The sequence below is a fragment of the Dreissena polymorpha genome, chromosome 2 (genome assembly GCF_020536995.1).
Source record: "Dreissena polymorpha isolate Duluth1 chromosome 2, UMN_Dpol_1.0, whole genome shotgun sequence".
Classification (NCBI taxonomy): domain Eukaryota; kingdom Metazoa; phylum Mollusca; class Bivalvia; order Myida; family Dreissenidae; genus Dreissena; species Dreissena polymorpha.
The window spans coordinates 110,558,228-110,580,612 of record NC_068356.1 but is presented as its reverse complement, the minus strand read 5'-3'; the positions used below and the strand labels follow the sequence as shown (position 1 = coordinate 110,580,612).

At 32.7% G+C, this 22,385-nt stretch overlaps 1 protein-coding gene and 1 long non-coding RNA gene across 8 annotated transcripts in view; one reads left to right on the top strand and one right to left on the bottom strand.

Moving 5' to 3' along the window:
- Window positions 1-22,385, top strand: part of LOC127868497 (hephaestin-like protein) — an 83,889-nt gene that overhangs the window by 25,362 nt on the left and 36,142 nt on the right. The window lies entirely within an intron of this gene.
- On the bottom strand, window positions 12,242-14,730 carry LOC127868499 (uncharacterized). Its single transcript, XR_008044155.1, has 2 exons — window positions 14,464-14,730; window positions 12,242-13,938 (listed from the first exon to the last, which is right to left on the bottom strand). It is a non-coding gene; the product is annotated as an uncharacterized LOC127868499 (long non-coding RNA).

Below are 22,385 nucleotides of genomic sequence, written 5' to 3'. Positions count from 1 at the left end.
ATGTACTATCGTATGGGTCGCATGCATGCTGCATTTGATATATGAGCATCCATAGTTAAACATCCGATTGCTGCTCTTTACAAAACATGCATTAATTTGTAAACAACAAAATTTTCTTAATCTTCGAATGAGAGTCAACTTTTAACAATATAAACAATATAAAGAAGTGAAACTGCAGCTGCTGGATTAGTATTGAATTATAATTATAAACAATTAGTAGGTCCTTTATTTAAGGCAAGTGACCGATTGCCAAAACAGTACAAAACAGGACAATACAGCACAATACAAAACAACATAAACACAAATAAGAATAAAGCTGGGGTCACCGCCTTGGAACGATCAATGCAAAGCATTGGGAAGCTTCATCAAGCGTGAGTCTTGTGGCCTCTGGAGTGGTATTACATTTCCAAACATTGACACGTTCAGCCCGTTTTGAGAAACACTTGACCCAGATTCAAACGCGGCCTAGACATTGTCGCAATAAACTTTTTGACTAAAAGTATTCCAGGTTGAGTTAAAAATATGGCATTTAAGGTGTGTTTTTTCTGAAATTTGACATTGTGTCCAAAGTTTTAGACGCACACGATGTATATTCACTCGTGGCTTCGATATTGTAAAAATTTATAATTGGTCCAAGTTTCATCAATATTGAGAAATAATTGTGGCCTCTTTAATTTTTCAAAGACATTGTCGGCCAAGATATTGTCACGAATACCATTCTGACAAGGTTTCATTAAAAACTAAGTAATACATGAGATCTATCCAGCAGTTACAAGCCTTATTGACATTTAACCTGATTAAATATTTTAAAAATAAATATTCGGACAAAGTTTCATAAAGTTTACTTAAGTGAGGCTCAATATTACACCAATATTACACAATTACCAGATTATCTGGCAACATTTGTACGTATTAGAAACCAGCGTAGATGCTGATTATTTTAAGCCAATGGGAATTCCACAATTTTATAATGGACGTATTCCAAAATTATTAATTAACCTTCTGAGGTCTTATTCTACTGTAAAAATCGACAGCAACTCAAGTCAATAGTTAAATTTTAAGTTAATTTTATAACAATCGCTTCTTTCATCAAACAAAATATGTTGTTTTTTTTTATTTCATTATGACACTGTTAAGTATCCCTAAACGTATTTCAGATCGCTGACCCTACAGGTATTTCAGATTTCTGCTCAAGGCTCACCATGAATATTACATGTATATTCCCGTCCGATATGATGTTGTACTGTTAATTTAAAGCACCTACAGTACAATACATAACGAAAATCTGAGTATTGAGTACTCCACAATACCAACGATATGAGATATTAAGATTGCAAATATGCACTAAATGCGTACCGTATTTGTTACCGTTCAACCGGCAGTACAAATAACCCAACAACACGGAAATGTGTGAACGATTTTGTGATATAATTTCTGCCATGCATGAATTGTGTAAATTGCCTTACTGTTTATACACCATGAAAATATTGTGTATACATATTAATTAGTGTTGTTAATCCAACTCATCTTTTACATAAAAAAGTATGTTTTGATCTCCTTTGAGATATAGATAACTTGTTAATATAGTTAGTACATGTATATACCATTTATTATGAGGGATCAAGGATCACGATGCTCATTGGTGGGTTATGAAATATTTTCTATTTGTTTCGATCACTGGTTAGTTATTAAATATTTTCGAATAACTGGGTTATCCAAATAAATATTGAATTTTAACAGACCATTCAGTTTTATTCATTTTACATCCACTCTGTTATTGACGATTTCCAAACAATAATTTTAATTTGATTAAATAAACAAATATAAAAAGAAATATATGTTGTTGTTTTTTTTTTGTGTCTTAAATATTACCATATTGCAAGTATTTACAAATCTATCCGCATTACTTGACGAAACAAACGATTGGTTTTGTATATTTATCACCAATAAATGAACTTCATATATGAAACATGCCACATTGCAATAAAAAATCCAAACGCAAAAATTATCATTATACATCATTATACAGTATGCACCAACACGTATCCTTGACACTAAGCGTTCGTCTCAATGTCTTCAGTGTCACTCATGTTGTTTTGTTGCACACTATGAACAATATAAGCACTTTTACACATACACGACATGTACATATTAAACGATACAAATCCATAATATGGTTACAACATTGAAACATTTTACATCTGTTGAGTCAGTATAAAACTAGAAACAATAATCAAAATCCATTAATGGGTAATACAAATTAATTCCCAAAACGGCAAAGGCATGAAACATGGATATAAACGGACTTTGTCATTGTAATGATATATGTATTATTGATAAGATTCAAGCTTTTATAAGTTTATGGTGATATAATAAAAAAGTAATTTTCGAAAAATCAAAGTGAAAAGCCGTTTGTTATAACCGCAATAACCAACAATTTGCTGAAAATAGTTCGATTCCAAAGTGCATTTAAAGCAATTTTTCCGAATACTAGTATTCCCATTTTACGATCGCAAAGCAGAGTTCTCGTTCCATGCCCTCTGAATCGGCCTAAATGTTCACAAAAGTTCAAGAAACTTAAGTCCATGCACTGTAAGTTTGTTAACAAGTTCATGGTCAATGAACAAAACTAGAAAAATAAACAATCATCAGAATAAAAATATTATGTTGACTTAAAACATTTTAACTCTAAGATAATGCATTTAAATCATACTCTTAATGCTCGGTTATAAGATGTTTTTCATCACCTTTATTACGCGGTTCAATAATTTAAAAACAATAAAATAACTTTGTAACTCAAAGTTGTCCATTATGAGCCATTTTTTCTTTTGCCACACTTACTCAAAACAATACAACAACAACAACAAGGCCATTACATGGTTAGTTCGATTTAAGGTTATGTTAAGTATTTGATTTGAACTTGGCAAGATTAAAAGAGAAATTCTAGAAAGTATATGAACATGGCCATATATTTATGAAAGTTTCGTTCATGAACTTTCAGCTCATACGAGGTTCTTTTTCTTTACGAGAAATAAACTGAACCCATTCTGCATGTAATAACATTACATTATTATATGTTGAGTTAAACAACATAGCCATAAACATCCATCATCCTCCGGAAGTTGCTTATATCTAGTGTTTCACTACACTACACTATTCCTCACTGGCTATTTACGTACCTGTTACATTTATTCTTGCAGTGCGTAGTCTTAAGGCAGGACAATCCCCGGGACAGAATAACCTCCCTTCCGAGCTGATTAAGCACGGAGGAGATGTAACGACTGCAGCAATGACGGCATTATGCCGAAAGATCTAGAAGGAGAAGAAGTTGCCCAAGGAGTGTACCCAGTCACTTGTCATAACCCTACCGAAAAAGGGCAACCTCAAGTTGTGCGAGAATGACCGCACCATCAGTCATCCCAGCAAAGTCAGGCTACGCATCATTCTTCATCGATTGAAACGTAAGGCCGGGGAACTGCAGTCCGAAGAGCAGGCTGGATTCAAAGCTGGGCGGAGCACAGTGGAACAGATCTGCACCTGCAGAATCATCATTGAGAAGCAGATGCAACATCAACGCGAGATCTACCCCAACTTCAGTGACTTTAAGAAAGCTTTCGACCGCGTTTGTCATGATGGCCTATGGCATGATAGGAGAGGATTCAATATTAACGAAGGTCATTCAAGAAATCTACGGAAACGCCAGCAACGCAGTGCTTCTCAACGTAAAGAATGGGGATTTCTTCTGGACATCAGTGGTGTCCGTAAGGGGTTGTCTGCTCTCTTCCGTCATGTTCAAACTTTTCCTTGAGAATATACTGCAGGAGACTCACCATGGCATCACACCTCTATCTCCATCGGTGCAAGACCCATATCAAATTTGACACTCGCTAATGACATTGATCTAATGAACAGCAGTGAACTTCAAGACCTCACCAATTGACTCTATGAAAGTACACGAGCCTACGGGATGGAGGTCAGCACGTAGAAGTCGAAGATTATGGTAAACAGCACGACCAACATCAGTGCAGGCATCATCATGAATGGCGACGCGCAAAAAGAAGTTTTCAGCTTCAAAAACTTGGGTGCACCCTTGTTTCAGGATGTTACCAGTACCACTGAGGTCCTAGTAAGACTTGCCATGGCGATCGCAGCGATGGCCAGACTGAGCATGTTGTTGACAAGCAGTTTCATCAGCTTTGCCACCAAGTACAAGCTCTACAAGTCCCTCGAAGTCTCCATCCTACTCTACGGGCGATAATCATAATCATGGCAACTTGAAAGACACGTGATTACAGTACTAAAACTTACGTTATCAACATTATTACTGATTTTTTTCTTTGGTTACGACCCGGTTTAAACATCATGTGCTGTGAAATAATGGTGAACATTTGTTGTGAAAGAATTCAGTTTTTTTCGAGTAAAGGCTGCTTCATGCAACATGTTTGCATTCAATTATTTTGCGACTAGGTTTCGTTATGATTCATGGTTACTTTTAGTTAAGTTTCATTAGTGCTATTTATCTCTTTTAAAAAAGATTCTTTATTAATTGATTCACATTATTCAGTTATTGAACTTATATATATATTGCATCCAAGCATTAACTTTCTTAACTATGCACACGGACACATTCAGGAATAACATTTTTAAACATTCAATACAAAAATAAAAACAGTTCAATTTAGGACTCATTTATGAACGTTTCTTGAACACATTTATGTTAAGTTAGTTAGCATGTTTAAGAAAGGCAATGTATTCATGAACGGCCATTTGTTGTTCATGTTCGTTGTAGGATAAACGTTATGAAAGTTTGTTAATTCTTTCGCAGGGGGTATTGCTAGTTCGCTACCTCACCGAGTCGTTTGCAAACAGTGTACTTTTAACAAAAGCTGATTGTCAATTGAATGAAATTATTTCTTTGGATGAGTACAAACTAATATCTTACACATTGATTTAATTTCAAACCTATTGTTAAACGAACGAATTTATCAAAGATAATAGTGTTGTTTACTCGTGCATCTCATTAATTTACTAATTTCGCTAGATCGTATTACATTCACATTTATATATTTATAAATAAACAGTCATCACATGCCATTGACGTCACGTCCGGAAAAGTATAAAAAGCGGACTTAATTGTATCCACCAACAACTACAGTATAACAGTATCGTGCTGATTAAATGGCTTATTTAATGCTTACGTTTAAGCATACTCTCAGAATAGTTCACACTTGACTCACTCATCTTACGCGAGGAATTTACGTTGAAAGTAATGCATAATTATAGTATATTGATGGTTCCATCAGCAATTCAATGCTTACGTTTGAGCACACTCTCAAAACGTTTCACACACTTGACTCGCTTCGCTATCGTGATGAACTTGCGTTAACACCTAATTGTTTCTGTCTGATTTAGTATTCCGATTGTAAAACTGACGTGTACGCTAGAATGCTCAAAAAAGCTTAAAAATTGATCCGAAAATATTATTTTCAAACCAATATTTAATTATGTAATTACTTCCTCAAGCATGAAGTGCCGTGTTCTAATAAGAGTCATCTAATAAGAGATAATAATTTTAAACTTTTATAAATTTGACGTAATTTATTTTGAAGATTTCCCCCAATAATTATCTTAAAAAACAAACGTTCTCAACATTTTTTTATTTTTTCTCACAGTGGGCTTGATTGATCACATAACAGGCAGTAACATCAAACATTTTCTTGAGCCCCCAAACAGACGCGCAACAAACGTCAGACGTAAAAACAACAACAAATCAGATTAAATTGAGTGATTACTATTCTTTTCTCGAAATAACCGTATCATGACCGCTGTACACATGTGGAAAATAGTGTTCGGAGTGAAAATACTGGCTATTGACCGGTTTAGCCAGGTGACCGTATACTCAGGTGACACATAGAATGATTTTTGTATCAGGGAATCTAGACCGACCGCTTTTGGCAAGTGACCACTAAGTAAGGTTTGACTCATTGCAACTTTCTATAGGCAACTTGAGCTATCTCTGTATACAGTCACAACTATTCAAAATGTACATAATACCGAACAATGTTTTTAATACAAAACTATCACTTTATAAAATATATATATGTATGTAAAGATATGATAATAAATTCAATATTTAAATATTCTTACATTTCAAAACATAGAGCGTGATTCAGTGATTCTTTTCATTGATTTGAGAAAATGCCATGTTATGTGTGAAATAAAATTGTTAAAAACTTGTTTTAAACCCTTTATTTGTTAAAAGATTTGAAAATATAACTAGAACGCTACGCAAGAAATTCAACAATCAATGATGACATTCGTGTATTTAAATGTTCAAATTGTTTAAAGACACAGACACTTGAAAAATGTCATTTTATCACTTATGATACCATAAAATTCTACTAAGTGACATAAAGTTTCATGTTTTGTGTATACTGAATATAAATCGAAATAACATTCTTTATTTAGAAAATATATTAAAAATACCTTGTTCATGGATAATATTTAGACTGCTTTTGTAATGCTTTTTGTCGGTGAATTGGAAAATACGAGAATCATTAACACAACAATTAATTGCGGAAAGAAGAGGAAGAAGATAAAAAAAATCAACAAAAACATATCATGAATTGCCATACTGTAGCGCGAAATAGAATAGTCAAATGACCTGTTGCCGAATTACGGAGTGAGCATTTTAAATATCATGCTTATTTTATTATCATTTTGTATTATCCAATTATATTTGCTATAGCTGTACAGCGTTTAGATTTTTGTTTAATTTAAAATGTATCAATATAGCAACTAGTTTGTTATAAGTGACATTTGTAGCCGGTATATTTGCAAATAATCAGTTTACGTGACTAGTGTTTTCAAAATTATGAATCTATTGTACATTTCACAGGTATGACGCATTAACTGCGCGGTAACAAGATTCACTTTAGTATGTATTACAATAATAAAATGTTCCAAATTCATTGAATAAAATAAATATTAATAATCAACAGTTCATTTTTTTTTTAAGTCAAGACCTAAAAGGGCGTTTTCTTTCATTATTTTAAATAAATAATCGAGAAGATCGGGATACCGTAGCCTAATCCGTAGTTTTTCTTTAGGTATAAATAACCGGTTTATTTATAGATCTTTGAGTCAGGTTATCTAGAGGCTAACCCCATACCAAATGGTATGATGGTTATACCATTGTCTGTCCATACAGCGTAACTCCGTTAACCTAAGGTCTCTTGAACAGTTTAACCCGAGTCATATCGGGTGCTATAGCTACGGTTTAGAAAATGCGGTAAACGGTTTACAAACATCACAACAAAATGGCATACCCGGTAACTACTGTTGCATAAATGTGACATATTTTATTTAGCGGGATCTTCGACTTGTTCACACGAAAGCAATTAAGTACGCAGTCGAAAGCTATGACGTTCTCACGCTATATCTATTACATGTGCATGCAATAGCTATGACGTACGCACACGATATCTATGACGTGAGCACGCGATTGCTATGACGTTCGCACGCGCTAGCTATACAGTGCGAACGGGATAGCTATGACATGTGCATGCGATAGCTATCCCGTGCACATGCGATAACTATGACGTAACGTGCGCACGCGATAACTATGACACCAACACAATTTTCCTTGACTGACTATTATGTATTTGGGATAACAGCTAAATGAGATGCACTGTGCGATTTTAATAAAACTGATGAGAATGCGTGTTAACCAAATATAAGCAATTTTTGAAGAATAGCGTGCGGCGACACTTTTCTAAAAATCAAACTTGAAAATCGAGCGAAAATGCTAGTTATATATGAATGTTATCATCCCAAATCGTCCTAAGAGCAGAACTAAAGTGTTTTTTTTTAGTTTCATTGATATTTTAATGAAGTGATATGTAGACCGGCAGCATCATATAATGTGCAGTGAGCATCATATAATGGACCGGGAGCATCATATAATAGACCGGGTGCATCATATAATGGACATTGAGCATCATATAACGGACCGTTAACATCATAAAATGGACAGTGAACATCATATAATGGACAGTGAGCATTATAATGGACCGGGAGCATCATATCATGGACCGGGAGCATCATATAATGTACCGGGAGCATCATATAATGGACAGTGAGCATCATATAATGGACCGGGAGCATCATAATGATGAACAGTGAGCATCATATAATAGACAGTGAGCATCATATAATGGACCGGGAGCATCATATAATGAACAGTGAGCATCATATAATGGACAGTGAGCATTATGTAATGGACCGGGAGCATCATATAATGGTCCGGGAGCATCATATAATGAACAGTGTGCATCATTTAATGTACAGTGATTATAATATAATGGGCAGTGAGCATCATATAGTGTACAGTGAGCATCATATAATGGATAGTGAGCATCATATAACGGACTGTTAACATCATAAAATGGAAAGTGAGCATCATATCATTGACATTGAGTATTATATAATGGACCGGGAGCATCATATAATGGACAGTGACCATCATATAATGGACAGTGAGCATCATATAATGGACCGGGAGCATCATATAATGGACCAGGAGCATTATATAATGAACATTGAGAATAATATAATGGACCGGGAGCATCATATAATGGACAGTGAGCATCATATTACGGACCGGGAGCATCATATAATGGACAGTGTGCATCATATAATGTACAGTGATTGTAATATTATGGACAGTGAGCATCATATAATGTACAGTGAGCATCATATAATGGACAGTGAGCATCATATAACGGACCGTTAACATCATAAAATGGACAGTGAGCATCATATAATTGACAGTGAGCATTTTATAATGGACCGGGAACATCATATAATGGACCGGGAGCATCATATAATGGACCGGGAGCATCATATACTGAACCGGGAGCATCATATAATGGAAAGTGAGCATCATATAATGGACCGGGAGCATCATATAATGCACCGGGAACATCATATAATGGTCCGTTAGCATCATATAATGGACTTGGAGCATCATATAATAGACCGGGAGCATCATGTAATGTTGCTTTGAAAATTTGTATGAGATATATCGTGAAATAACATAATAAATAATTAAGATAGGAATGCAAGCCATTAATCACAATTAAAATACAAACGAGGCTTTAAGCTGAAACAGTTCTTTAAGGTTTACATTATCATTACAATGGTCCTTAAACAATGTTTGAATTCGTTTATATCTATGTGCCCAGAGGGCTACTTTGAAACAACATTGAATACTATATATATTATTGGCATTTATTGCTGACACTCGCATGTTTTCATTATGTAATGTTGGATAAATGATAAACCACCATTTTAGTAGTTTTTTTATTTAATGTAAGTTACTAAATGTTTGACAGGGAATGTATCAATTGATAACAAAATTTGAAAAATCTAAAATATTTAACACATTTAAATGTTGTATCAAATAGCTTCAATGACAATTGTTAACAGATTAAAACAGTTCTTTACATTTTATATTATTTTCTGATAACCGAACAAGTTTAAGAAAAGAAAGATAGATAGGTAAAATGCAAGATTTGCATTTGATAAATTAATACATAAAGACGATTACAAAAATCCGGGACTTACAATTCCTTCATACCTGAAAAAGGCTTTCGATAAATAATTCTTCTTTTTTTTTTATAAATAATTCTTCTTTTTTTTAAATTAGTTTACCACGGAATACCGTTTGGGCCATCGTGGTTACACATTAAAATCCAGAGGGCGACAGTGCGATAGTACGATGGCGACAATGCGATAGTACGATGGCGACAATGCGATATTACGATGGCGACAACGCGATAGTACGATGGCGACTATGCGATAGTACGATGGCCAAAATGCGACAACGCGATAGTTCCATGGCGACAATGCGATAGTCATATCGTATTGTCGCCATCGTACTATCGCATTGTCGCCATCGCACTGTCGAATTGTCGCCATCGTACTATCGCGTTGTCGTACTGTCGTCATCGTATTATTGCATTGTAGACATCGTATTATCGCACTGTCGCCATCGTATTGTCGCACTGTCGTCGTCCTATTATCGCATTGTCGCATTGTCGCCATCGTACTATCGCACTGTCGCCATCGTAATGTAGCACTGTCGTCATCGTATTATCGCATTGTCGCCATCGTACTATCGCACTGTCGCCAATGTATTGTCGCACTGTCGTCATCGTACTGTCGCATTGTTGCCATCGTACTATCGCGTTGTCGATTTGTCACAATCGTACTATCGCATTGTCGCCATTTTACTATCGCGTTTACGCCATCGTACTATCGCATTGTCACCATCGTATTATCGCACTATCGCATTGTCTCCCTCAGGATTTTAATGTGTAACCACAATTGCATTAACGGTATTCCGTAGTTTTCCGTAAAACTTGACACTCATAAAGATTAAATGAATTTAATTTGAACATGTTATCAGCATACAAACACATTTTAACTATATGATTCGAGATGTCTCTACAGAGAATCGGTTCGACTTTTTTGTGTAAAAAGAGTGAACATTAATTTTATGAACATACAAAGCTATTGTGCATTAAACCTCTGAAGGCTGAAATATTACAACAATGAAGATGTGTATGGGGATATTATGTACTGCATCCAAATTGCACAAATCATCTGTTGTAGTTTTTGATATAACAAATAATAAAACTCCAGAAATATATAAGGAGAATTTTTTTTCCACTGCTTGTATAACAGAACTCAAACTATTAAAATAAAAGGTTCAACATGAAATCATCGTCTTAGAACGATAAAGGCAAACCACCTGGGCATTTGCATACGAGGTGTTCTCCCAAACTACAACACCATAATTCCTACATAACAACTCGCTCCGGATCCACAAATAACAACATACAATTTGTCCATAAATAGCGAGATTATAGATGGCACTATCCGGATTCCGTATAATATAGTGGTATACACCTGTTGATTGAATATTGAATACCATTTTGTTTCGATTTTGAATGTTGTACTCATTCCTATGATATCATTTTCCTTTTCAGAATGACACGAAAAACGTCTCACCCCGGGCGGATCAAACGAAGGACTGGATTGCATCAAACTTCTGAATTCCTTCCGCCAACAACCTCACCTTTTCGAACAGCAATGAAACGAAAATTTACACCAATGAAGTCCCCAATTCAGCCACCTTTTCGATCCCCTTTGTATAAAGCAAAAAGAAACTCGCACCAACAATTATTTTAAGACAGTGATACTCGCGATACTAACTGGGTTATTGATATGAACTCTCAAATACAAAGTGACAACGCGCCAAATCCAATGAATGGTATTTTGACGAAGAAGAGATCAACAAAAAGTGCAGTTTCACAGATACATATAATAAAGAAAACGTCGCATATCCCTGCAATACAGAGAAGCGTGAGACAAAAACAAATGCAACACAAACACAGAATGTTACCGTTGAAAATCGCACACAAACGGAAAATGATTATGAATCAAACACACTTACCAACCCTAATGTAGCAAATAACATCGCAAAAGAATTAAAGGAAATGGACGTTGTTGTTGAATAGTTATCCTTACATTCAAAACTTCATTTAACACTGTTAACTTTCTTCAAACTGATTATGATGGATTTATTTCCACTCAATAATATTACTTTACTTTTGTGGGGATTTGAAACAACAACAGATATATTTGATCTAACTTTATATTGTTTGCTGTTATTTGTTTCAAGTTTTAAAATTACAGTGTCTAAAAGAATGCCATGTATCTTGTATCTTGTAAATAAAAAAAGTATCTTTCTTTTAGTTTCATAAGAATAATTAATGTGTACCTATAAGAAAAGGGTGTACCATGAAACAAATAAACACATCGATTCCTCTTATTTTGCAAGACACACAGTTTTCATTTTAGGTGTTAACCATTATCTATTGATCCGAAACTGTAACTATAATAATAACTATTGACCTTTACATGGGCACCTTGCAAACCACGAGTGTTCATATTGGTCATACAATATAATGTCTGTATGTGTAAAGTGAGAAACCTGACAATCTTACAATATGATTGTTGGAGATAATACTTAAAATATAGCTGAAGGCATACTACATCCATGACAAAGTACACTTCACCGTGATAAGTCTGATTATACTGTGAAAAACATTGACAATCCCAGCGGTTGAACGCAAACGAGATCAGTGTCTTTAACAACAAAACAAAACAAAAATATGCAGATTAATTGTTTTATTGCTGCAAAGAAAATCCCGTATCGCAATAATACATGTTATCATCAGATCGACAGCCAAAATTCTAAAAGAAACGATTAGCTTTTACGCAAAACATAAAACTGGTCTATGTGCAACTTGAGAAAGCATTACAGATTTAAATGTAATTGTTGACAATTCGCACACTGATTCCAATGAGACAAAGATGAATCTCCGAAAATATATTTTAATCATATTGATTCGAAATATTGACTCACTTGTAGTCGCAGATTACAAATGAGTCTCGCTTTGTGAAAAGGGGTTTTAATGCGTGAAGTGTCGTCAGATATTAGCCTGTGCATTCCACACCGGCTAATCAGGGACGACACTTCCCGATAAACTCGATTTTTGCTCAGAAAAGACTTTCTTTTAACAAAAAATACCATAAAGGCGGAAAGTGCCGTCCCTTATTAGCCTGTGTGGACAGCACTTTACGCACATTCATTAACCCCCCTTTTCACAGAGCGCGGCTCAAATGTATATTCCAACGGATATGGTGAGATCAACAATAATCACAGATAATCAACATAAATTATAATAATTTTGACAAGATCAACAATAATCACAGATAATATAAATCACAAATAATCGGTTGAGATCAACAATAATCACAGATAATCAACATAAATTACAATAATTTAGATAAGATTAACAATAATCATAGAAAAATAAATCATAATTAATCGGTTGAGATCAACAATAATCACAGATTATCAACATAAATTACAAAGACTTTGATAAAATCAACAATAATCACAGATTATATAAATCACAATAAATCGGTTGAGATCAACAATAATCACAGATAATCAACATAAATTACAATGATTTTGATAAGATCAACAATAATCACGGATTATATAAATCACAAATAATCGGTTGAGATCAACAATAATCACAGATAATCAACATAAATTACAATGATTTTGATAAGATCAACAATAATCACGGATTATATTAATCACAAATAGTCGGTTGAGATCAACAATAATCACAGATAATCAACATAAATTACAATGATTTTGATAAGATCAACAATAATCACAGATAATCAATATACATCACAATTAATCGGCTGAGATCAACAGTAATCACTGATGAGCAATACTGAACACAATAATTTGTATGAGATCAACCATTATCATAATCAATTTAATCAGAATAATACATATTACAACAATAATCATATAAAAAACAGGAATTTCAAACAAAACAACACAAGATGAACAATGAAACACAATGTGTAAGATGAAAAAAAAACACGCGCAATACTATATATTATTGTATGGCAGCCTGTATTTTCACTAATAAAAAAAATAACCAAGGCACATTGGTAAGAATTAAAAATAATTCTTGGTCATATCATCGTCATACAACAGATGACTAGGCTCGGTGCTTTGCAGATCTGTGCTTTGATAGACTACTGCGGTGCCTGTACCTCTTTTCACACATATCACAAGCAAAGTTTTTCTCTCCATTGTGGGTGTCAAGGTGGGCCTGAAGGTCAATTTTCTCTCGGAGTTTTGTTTTGCAAATTGAAAAGATAAATTGCTTTGCAGCAACCTCCCTCCGGACGTGACGATTCAGGTCATCTTACGTTGACAACTTTTTGCCGCATTGTTCAGAGGGGAACGGCTTTTCAACACCATGAATGCTGCACCTAATCAACAAGAAAATTGGAACTGCTTAATTATCATTCAATACAGAAAAATACACAGAATATTATCCATAATAATATGGAACTTATCAAAATGATGGTTGTCAGAAGCGCTCCAGATAAGGCGCGTTAACGCGTATTTACGCATTTTAAAATCCAAAATACGTATTAAAAAATATTTGTAAGGGCCCAATTACATACTTGAAGTATCAGTACGCGTACATTCTGGATTTATGCGGTTTAAATCCCAATTGTTCAGTGACAATTTGCATTGAAATTTATCTGGACCATTATTGTCGTTAAAAACTATACACTATAATGAACACACCAATATGCACCACACTAGTAATTATTTGTTATTTTTAAGCCGGCTTATTTCGAAAACACCATACAAAACATTTTAAATAGTGCTTTGCAACTAGGTTATAAAAAACATACTTTCGCTCAGAATGCCGTGACCTATGTTGAATTGTACTTTGATTTTTAAACCGACAGAACCTAGCATTGTACTAAAAACAAAATACACACGTGTGTCTGTTGAACGCCTGCTTTGTGTAAAATGTATTTCCACAACAGGCGAATCGTCCAGTCCCTCTGTGGCGCTTATCATGAAGCTTTAACCCCCACTCCGATTTAAATGTCTTCCCACATATTTCACACACGAACGTCATTTTTCTGTAATAAAAGAATAACTATTTGTTAAAATCTATTTTTAAAATGTTTTATAAACTTTAAAAGACTACACAAAAAGAGATATGAAACGCGAGTTATTGGATGTGACACAATATTTTATTCTTTTCGTCACAGTTCAATAAACATGCGTGTTTACTAATGCACGGGATTTTCGTGAACTTTGGCGAGTATAGCGTCAGTTGAAGTTCCGTAGTCATATATTGTTTTGAATAGTTAATATTTTCGTATTTGTAACCTTATCAGCCTTTGAAGATTTTCAAAAATGTGAACAGTGTGCGTTTCATCATCCTTTGAATATTTTTGCAACTTGCGTTTGCCATTTCTTATTGCTCAAGAAATACCAACCTGCGTTTTCAAAACAAAACAAAACAAAAAATAAGATATTTTTCAAATTTCACCGCTATTTTTGTCATGAATGTTATTAAATATATTAAAATGAAAAGTAAATCATACTAATTCAGGCGTTAAACCATACTTTTGGATCAACATATATAATTTGATAAAATCGAGTAAATTCATAGACATAGCATGAGTAATTTATACAACCAAAATGCACATTGACAAACATAAACAATAAATGTGATATACAAAAACTTTGCTGTTTAAGTATTATGTATAATTTTTTTGTTGATAAATACGTAAAATTAAAATTATTTTATTGATACCATTAACCACAGTTAAGTTTTTTGTCTTTAAGATGCTCTGTGTAAGGTTGCTAATCACATTTTTTTTATGAAAACAATTCAGACATATGCAATATGTTTGGTTTTGTTCATGTGCACAAAAAATAGTTCTATGTTTATTGACTTAACTAGAATAAAATGATTGAATTGTTGTTTCTGATAATCAGCGATATGTGATCGTCTTTTCTTTTTTACGGCTGTGTGAACACTTATTTGTATTGCATTCGAAACTATGTTGGTTACGCAAATCCATACTTTTTGATCAACATATATAACATTTGATAAAATCGAGTAAATTCATAGACATGGCATGAGTAATTTATACAACCAAAATGCACGTTGACAAATATTAGCAATAAACGTGATATACAAAAACTTTGCTGTTTAAGTATTATGTATATTTTGTTGTTGATCAATACGTACAATTAAAAATATTTTTATTGATACCATTAATCACAGTTAAGTTTGTTAAGCAAGATGTTCGGTTTCGTTCGGTTCACAAAAAATAGTTCTATCTAAATTGACTTAATTAGTATAAATAATTGCATTGTTGATTTTGCTAATCAGCGATATGTGGTCGTCTTTTCTTTCTTTACAGCTGTGTGCACGGTTATTTGTATTGCATTCGAAACTATGTTGATTACGCAAATCCATACTTTTTTGATCAACATATATAATTTGATAAAATCGAGTAAATTCATAGACATGGCATGCGTAATTTATACAACCAAAATGCACATTGATAACCATAAGCAATAAAAGTGATATACAAAAAATTTGCTGTTTAAGTATTATGTATAAAAAATTTGTTGATAAATACATTAAATTATAATTAATTTATTGATACCATTAACCGCAGTAAAGTGTTTTTATTTTTTAAATGTTCTGTGTACGGTTGTTAATCTCATTTTATTTTATGAAAACAAATCAGACATAAGCAAGATGTTCCGTTTTTGTTCATGTGCACAAACATAGTTCTATGTTAATTGACATAATTATTATAAAAGTGTGCAAGCTGGGCATGACATCATATATAGTTTTTGTGCATGTGTACGTAAATGGTTTCGATAAAATATTAACTTAAATACATACATAAATCATGTAATACAACAAAAGCCGTAAACATACTATGCACAGCGTTGTTAATGTTCTTTATGCTGTATATGTTGCTTTTACGTTTAACGTGTTTGTTAATGTTAACATATACTCTTATTATGCTTAATTAAGAAAAATGTGCACATAAATAGTTCAATGTTAATTGACCTTATTATTATAAAAGTGTGCAAGCTGGGCATGCCATCATCGATAGTTTTGTGCATATGTACGTAAATGGTTTCGATAAAATGTTAACTTAAATACATACATTAATCATGTAAAACAACAATAGCCGTAAACATACTTTGCACAGCGTTGTTAATGTTCTTTATGCTGTATATGTTGCTTTTACGTTTAACGTGTTTGTTAATGTTAACATATACTCTTATTATGCTTAATTAAGAAAAAAACAACCGATAGTTTGTTTTTGAATGTGCACCTACATAGTTTATGTTAATTGACTCATTTTATGATAAACGGATGCACACTGAGCTGACACCGTCGAAAGCTTTGTGCATGTGTACGTGAATAGTTTCGAAAGAATGTTTATTGAAATACATTAATCAACCTAGTAATTCAACACAAGACGTAGAAATATGGTACACAGCGTTGTTATTGTCCTTCATAATGAATATAGTACTTAACGTTTTAACCTGTTTGTTATTGTATATATATAATCAAATCAGGGTAGAAGTAAAAACAACAGGTATTTCGTAATTTTTGTTCTTTTTAATTCTATTTCATATATGGTCTGCTAAAAAATAAAAACATGCCAAACGTATCTAGATAACAAATTTTAACTCCAGCAATTTAGCGTGTTGTTACTTTTGTTTAACTTGTACTCTTAATATTGTACACTACACAACGTATAATTTTGTATTTTTGCTCATTAGAATACTAACTCATGTGCTATGTACAATTAACACATTCAATATGCCTGTAGCTTGTGCACAAGTTTTTCTCAGGCAAATACTTTTTTTCACCCTGTACTATGACATATGCCTTACACTGTACCTTGTTAATTGAAATGTTGTATTTGATCTAATCATATAGATGCTTGTGTAGCTTAAAAACTCCATTAACTACTAAAAACGTTATTAATTGTCCATAAATACAAATCCTTCGATGATAAAAAAAACATGCTACTCAAATGAAACCAGAGGAAGGATAAATTAATTGAAAAAAAAACCTATTCTTTGATGCATCATCTCTGTTTTTGTCAAATTTCGTTTTCGACATTCAACCGACAAAAACTCAAACAATATTAATACCTATATTGTAAGTCGCATAAATAAAAAAAAATACTGTATTATACAACCTACCTTTTATGATTCCTTAATGACATACAAAAACACTATGATAGATACAGATAATCATAATTTTAAAATATCAGTTGACATAAAAACATATTCAAATTTAATTCAAAATACATATTATAACATGGGCTATCCAATACATAAATGGAAACTACAATATTAACGTTGAATGTGAGGGGTTTAGGAAATAAAGATAAAAGAATGCAAGTGTTTGAATGGCTAAAAGGTTTAAATTATTAAATATTCATGTTACAAGAGACACATTTAACTGAATCAAATTTTCAATAATGGAAACATGACTGGCCTGGTCGATTTGTATGTAGTGGATGTAAGTCAAATAGCGAAGGTGTAGGGATATTTTTACACCCCTACAGTGACCTAGAACTATCTAACTTCAATGAAATAATTAATGGAAGGTTAATAGCTATAGACATTAAAATTCAAGATATTAACATCACATTTATTAACATTTACGGGTCAAATAAAGATGACACATATATTTTCCAAAAACTAAATAACTATTTATTGTCAAATGCTGATAAAAATGTAATAATAGGCGGTGATTTTAATACTGTCTTAACGGGACTTGATAAGAAAAACGGTAATTTTAATACCCATACAAAATGCAGGAAACTTCTAAATGACTTAATGGCCACCAATGAACTCAGTGACATTTGGAGAATAAAACATCCAGACAAAAGCCAATTCACATGGCATTCTAACTGTAAATTACACATATTCTGCAGGCTTGACTTTTTCTTGATATCTAATAACTTATGTAACCTTATATCAAAATGTAACATAAAACCTGGATATAAAACGGATCACTCTTATGTACAATTAAATATAGATAATTTACTTTTAGGAAAAGGAAGTGGATACTTTAAAATTAACAACTCTATTTTACTAGATGTCGAATACCAAAACAAAATCAAACAAAGTATCAACGACATAACAAATTTAAATAAAGAATGTAATCCAAATACAAAGTGGGAACTAATTAAAAGTACAATCCGTAATGAAACAATTAGATACTGTTCAATAAAAAAGAAACAATCGAAAAAGGAGGAAGAAATCTTAATGGCAGAAATTTAAACACTAGAACAAAATGCAATAAATTGTAATCCTGCCAACTTAACAGAAAATATAACACAGCAAATAAAAACTAAACAACAAGAATTAGAACAAATATATGACAAAAATATTAGTGGATACATTTTAAGATCAAAAGCTATTAAAGTCGAAGGAAATGAAAAGAACTCAGCATACTTTGCCAACCTAGAAAAAAGAAAAGCCGAAACGAAAACTATCCATAAACTGATTGTAGATAACAAAGTATTAAAAGAAAAAGACATAATATTAGAAGCACAAGTTAAATATTACGAATCCCTTTATAAACAAAATCACATTGAAGAAAATGCTTCGGATTTCTTCGCAGTTCCCATTAATAAACTAAGTGAAGAAAACAAATCAAAATGTGAAGGAAAACTTACGGAGTATGAATGTGGGTGTGAACTACTTGGAATGGCGAATAATAAAAGTCCTGGCTCCGACGGACTTACTGTTGAATTTTATAAAATATTTTGGCCCACATTAAAAGAATACTATACCAGATCAATAAATTATTCTTTTGAAAATTGCGAACTCACTGCTCTACAGAAACAGGGTATCATACCACTTCTTCCAAAACCTGATAAAAACCTGGACTACATAGCAAATTGGCGACCTATTAGCTTACTAAATATCGATTACAAAATTGCAACTAAGTCTATAGCTAACCGCCTGAAACAAGTATTAAACCAAATAATAACTTATGACCAAACTGGTTTCATGAAAGACCGATATATAGGTGAAAATGAAAGACTATTATTCGATGTAATTGAATATCTTGAAATTAACAATAAACCTGGACTTTTATTCTTTGCAGACTTCGAAAAAGCATTTGATAGTTTAAATCACTCTTTTATCACACATTGTCTTGAACACCTCAATTTTTTTCCACAACTTATTCAGTGGATAAAGGTATTTTACAAAGATATAAATAGCATTATTATAAACAATGGTCACCTTTCAAAAAGTTTTAAGATAGAAAAAGGCGTTCGGCAAGGTTGTCCACTATCATCTTCCTTGTTTATTTTATGTATAGAAATACTATCAAATTATATAAATGCCAATAAAATTATCAAAGGAATAAAAATTAACGACGAGGAAATTAAGCAAACTTTTTTTGCGGACGATGCATCCTTTTTCACTGATGGATCAGAAAAGTCATTTGAAGCACTAGTGAAAACTCTTCACAACTTTAGCAAAATATCAGGACTTAACCTCAACTCATCAAAATCTACAGTAATGCGAATTGGATCTCTTAAAAACTCAAAATCTGAATATTGTATGAAATGTAAATTTATTTGGACATCTGATGGGGCTAAAACACTAGGAATGAACTTTTACAATCAACACAAACTTAATGTTGAAAAGAACCTAATGCCGAAGATTAAAGAATTTGAAGCCTGCTTAAAACAGTGGCAACATCGAAAACTCACTTTAATGGGAAAGGTTACTGTTATAAAAACTTTTGCATTACCAAAATTAGTATACCCATTTTCATTTCTCCCAAATCCAACAAAGGAAGCATTAGATGGATTAACAACAGCTATGTTTAAATTTATTTGGGATGATAAGCCCGATAAAATTAAAAGAAAACGATTGACTCAACCTTATGAAAGTGGAGGCCTAAAGCATACAGACATTCACTATTTTTTGAACGCCATAAAAGCGGGCTGGGTAAAAAGATTTTTCGATACAAATAATCATGGCAAATGGAAACTCCTGTTGCACGAAAAACTGAAAAACTTTGGAACAAGTCTTATATTTGAATGTAACTTAGATGAAGCTATAATAAAAAACGTAAGTAAAGAAAATGTATTCTTGAAAGATATGCTAACCGCATGGCAAGGTATCAAAAACCAATATAATAATAGTTCACAAAGAAATATCCCTGTATGTCATCATGTGTTATGGAATAACAAAGATATAAAAATCAATAGCAAATCCATCTTTCTAGTAAACTGGTATAATAAGGGTGTAAAAACAATTGGACAGTTATACAATTATCGAAGAAATACATATTATACATTTAATGAAATTCAATACTTATATAACATAAATGCACAATAATTTTTAAATTATTATTCACTATTATCCGCGATTCCAAACGAATATAAAACAATATTACATACACAAGGGATGAATACATTAACATTGCCAGAAAAAACTTTTCGTAATGTAAAAGAGAATACCAAACAAACAAACAAAACACTTTATAGTATACAACAAAAATCACAAATTACAAATGACAACAGTACTGAAATGAAATGGTAAAAACAATTGAATCTAAACGAAAATACCGACTGGAGAATTATATATATAATTCCTTTAAGTCAACTATTGATACATATCTGCGTAACTTCCAATATAAATTCTTATCTCGAATAATACCAACAAATAAGTTTTTAACAAAATGCGGACTGAAAGAGTGTAGTTTGTGCGAGTTTTGCCAATCAGACATTGAAACAATTGACCACTTATTTTGGGAATGCGCCCACATTCAAGAATTATGGACAAAACTGCAGTACTTTCTAAAACAAGTGAATATTGAAGTAAAATTAAACAAAGAAATGGCCTTTTTTGGCATTATCGACAAAAAAGTTTACAGGGATGGTTTGAATTTTATATTAATTTTAATAAAAACATTCATATTTAACATGAACATTAAAAAATGCATCCCAAACTTCAATATTTTTAAGAATTATCTTAAGCTAAAAATACAGACAGAAGCAGAAATTGCCCTCATTAAAAACAAACATGAAAAACATAATCAAAAATTGATCCACTTTATTAGATATTTTTCAACCAATATCAACCAAGATAACTTCTTTGAATACATATGTGCCCATAATCTTAACACTAGTATGTTTTATGTTTTTATTAAACGTCAACCTAACTTATAACATTAACCCAAGCTAGAATTGAAAGCTTTTTTATTATGATTTGAACATGTTTGAAAATGTTATGTTTATATTATTTTTTTCAAGAACCGTCTAAACACATTGTTTGTTGTGTGTGAATGCGTGTGTGTGCTTATGTGTGTGTGTGTGTGTGTGTGTGTGTGTGTGTGTGTGTGTGTGTGTGTGTGTGTGTGTGTGTGTGTGTGTGTGTGTGTGTGTGTGTGTGTGTGTGTGTGTGTGTGTGTGTGTGTGTGTGTGTGTGTGTGTGTGTGTGTGTGTGTGTGTGTGTGTGTGTGTGTGTGTGTGTGTGTGTGTGTGTGTGTGTGTGTGTGTGTGTGTGTGTGTGTGTGTGTGTGTGTGTGTGTGTGTGTGTGTGTATGTGTATGTCTGTGTGCGTGTTTTGTGTAACAATATATGTTGTTTGTGTAAAGACTTTTATGAATGTTTACACTGTAGCATATTTCTATATACTTATGTACAGCTCAAAATAATTTGAATGAATGTGACTTTTATTTTATAAAACCCATGTTTTTATATTTGCAAATGTTACTGGTGTCAATATAAATATCAAACATGGAAAAATAAATGAGAAAAAAAATATTTAGAAGAAAATCATCAAAACCACTTAAACAAACAGCAATTGCATTGCATTTCAG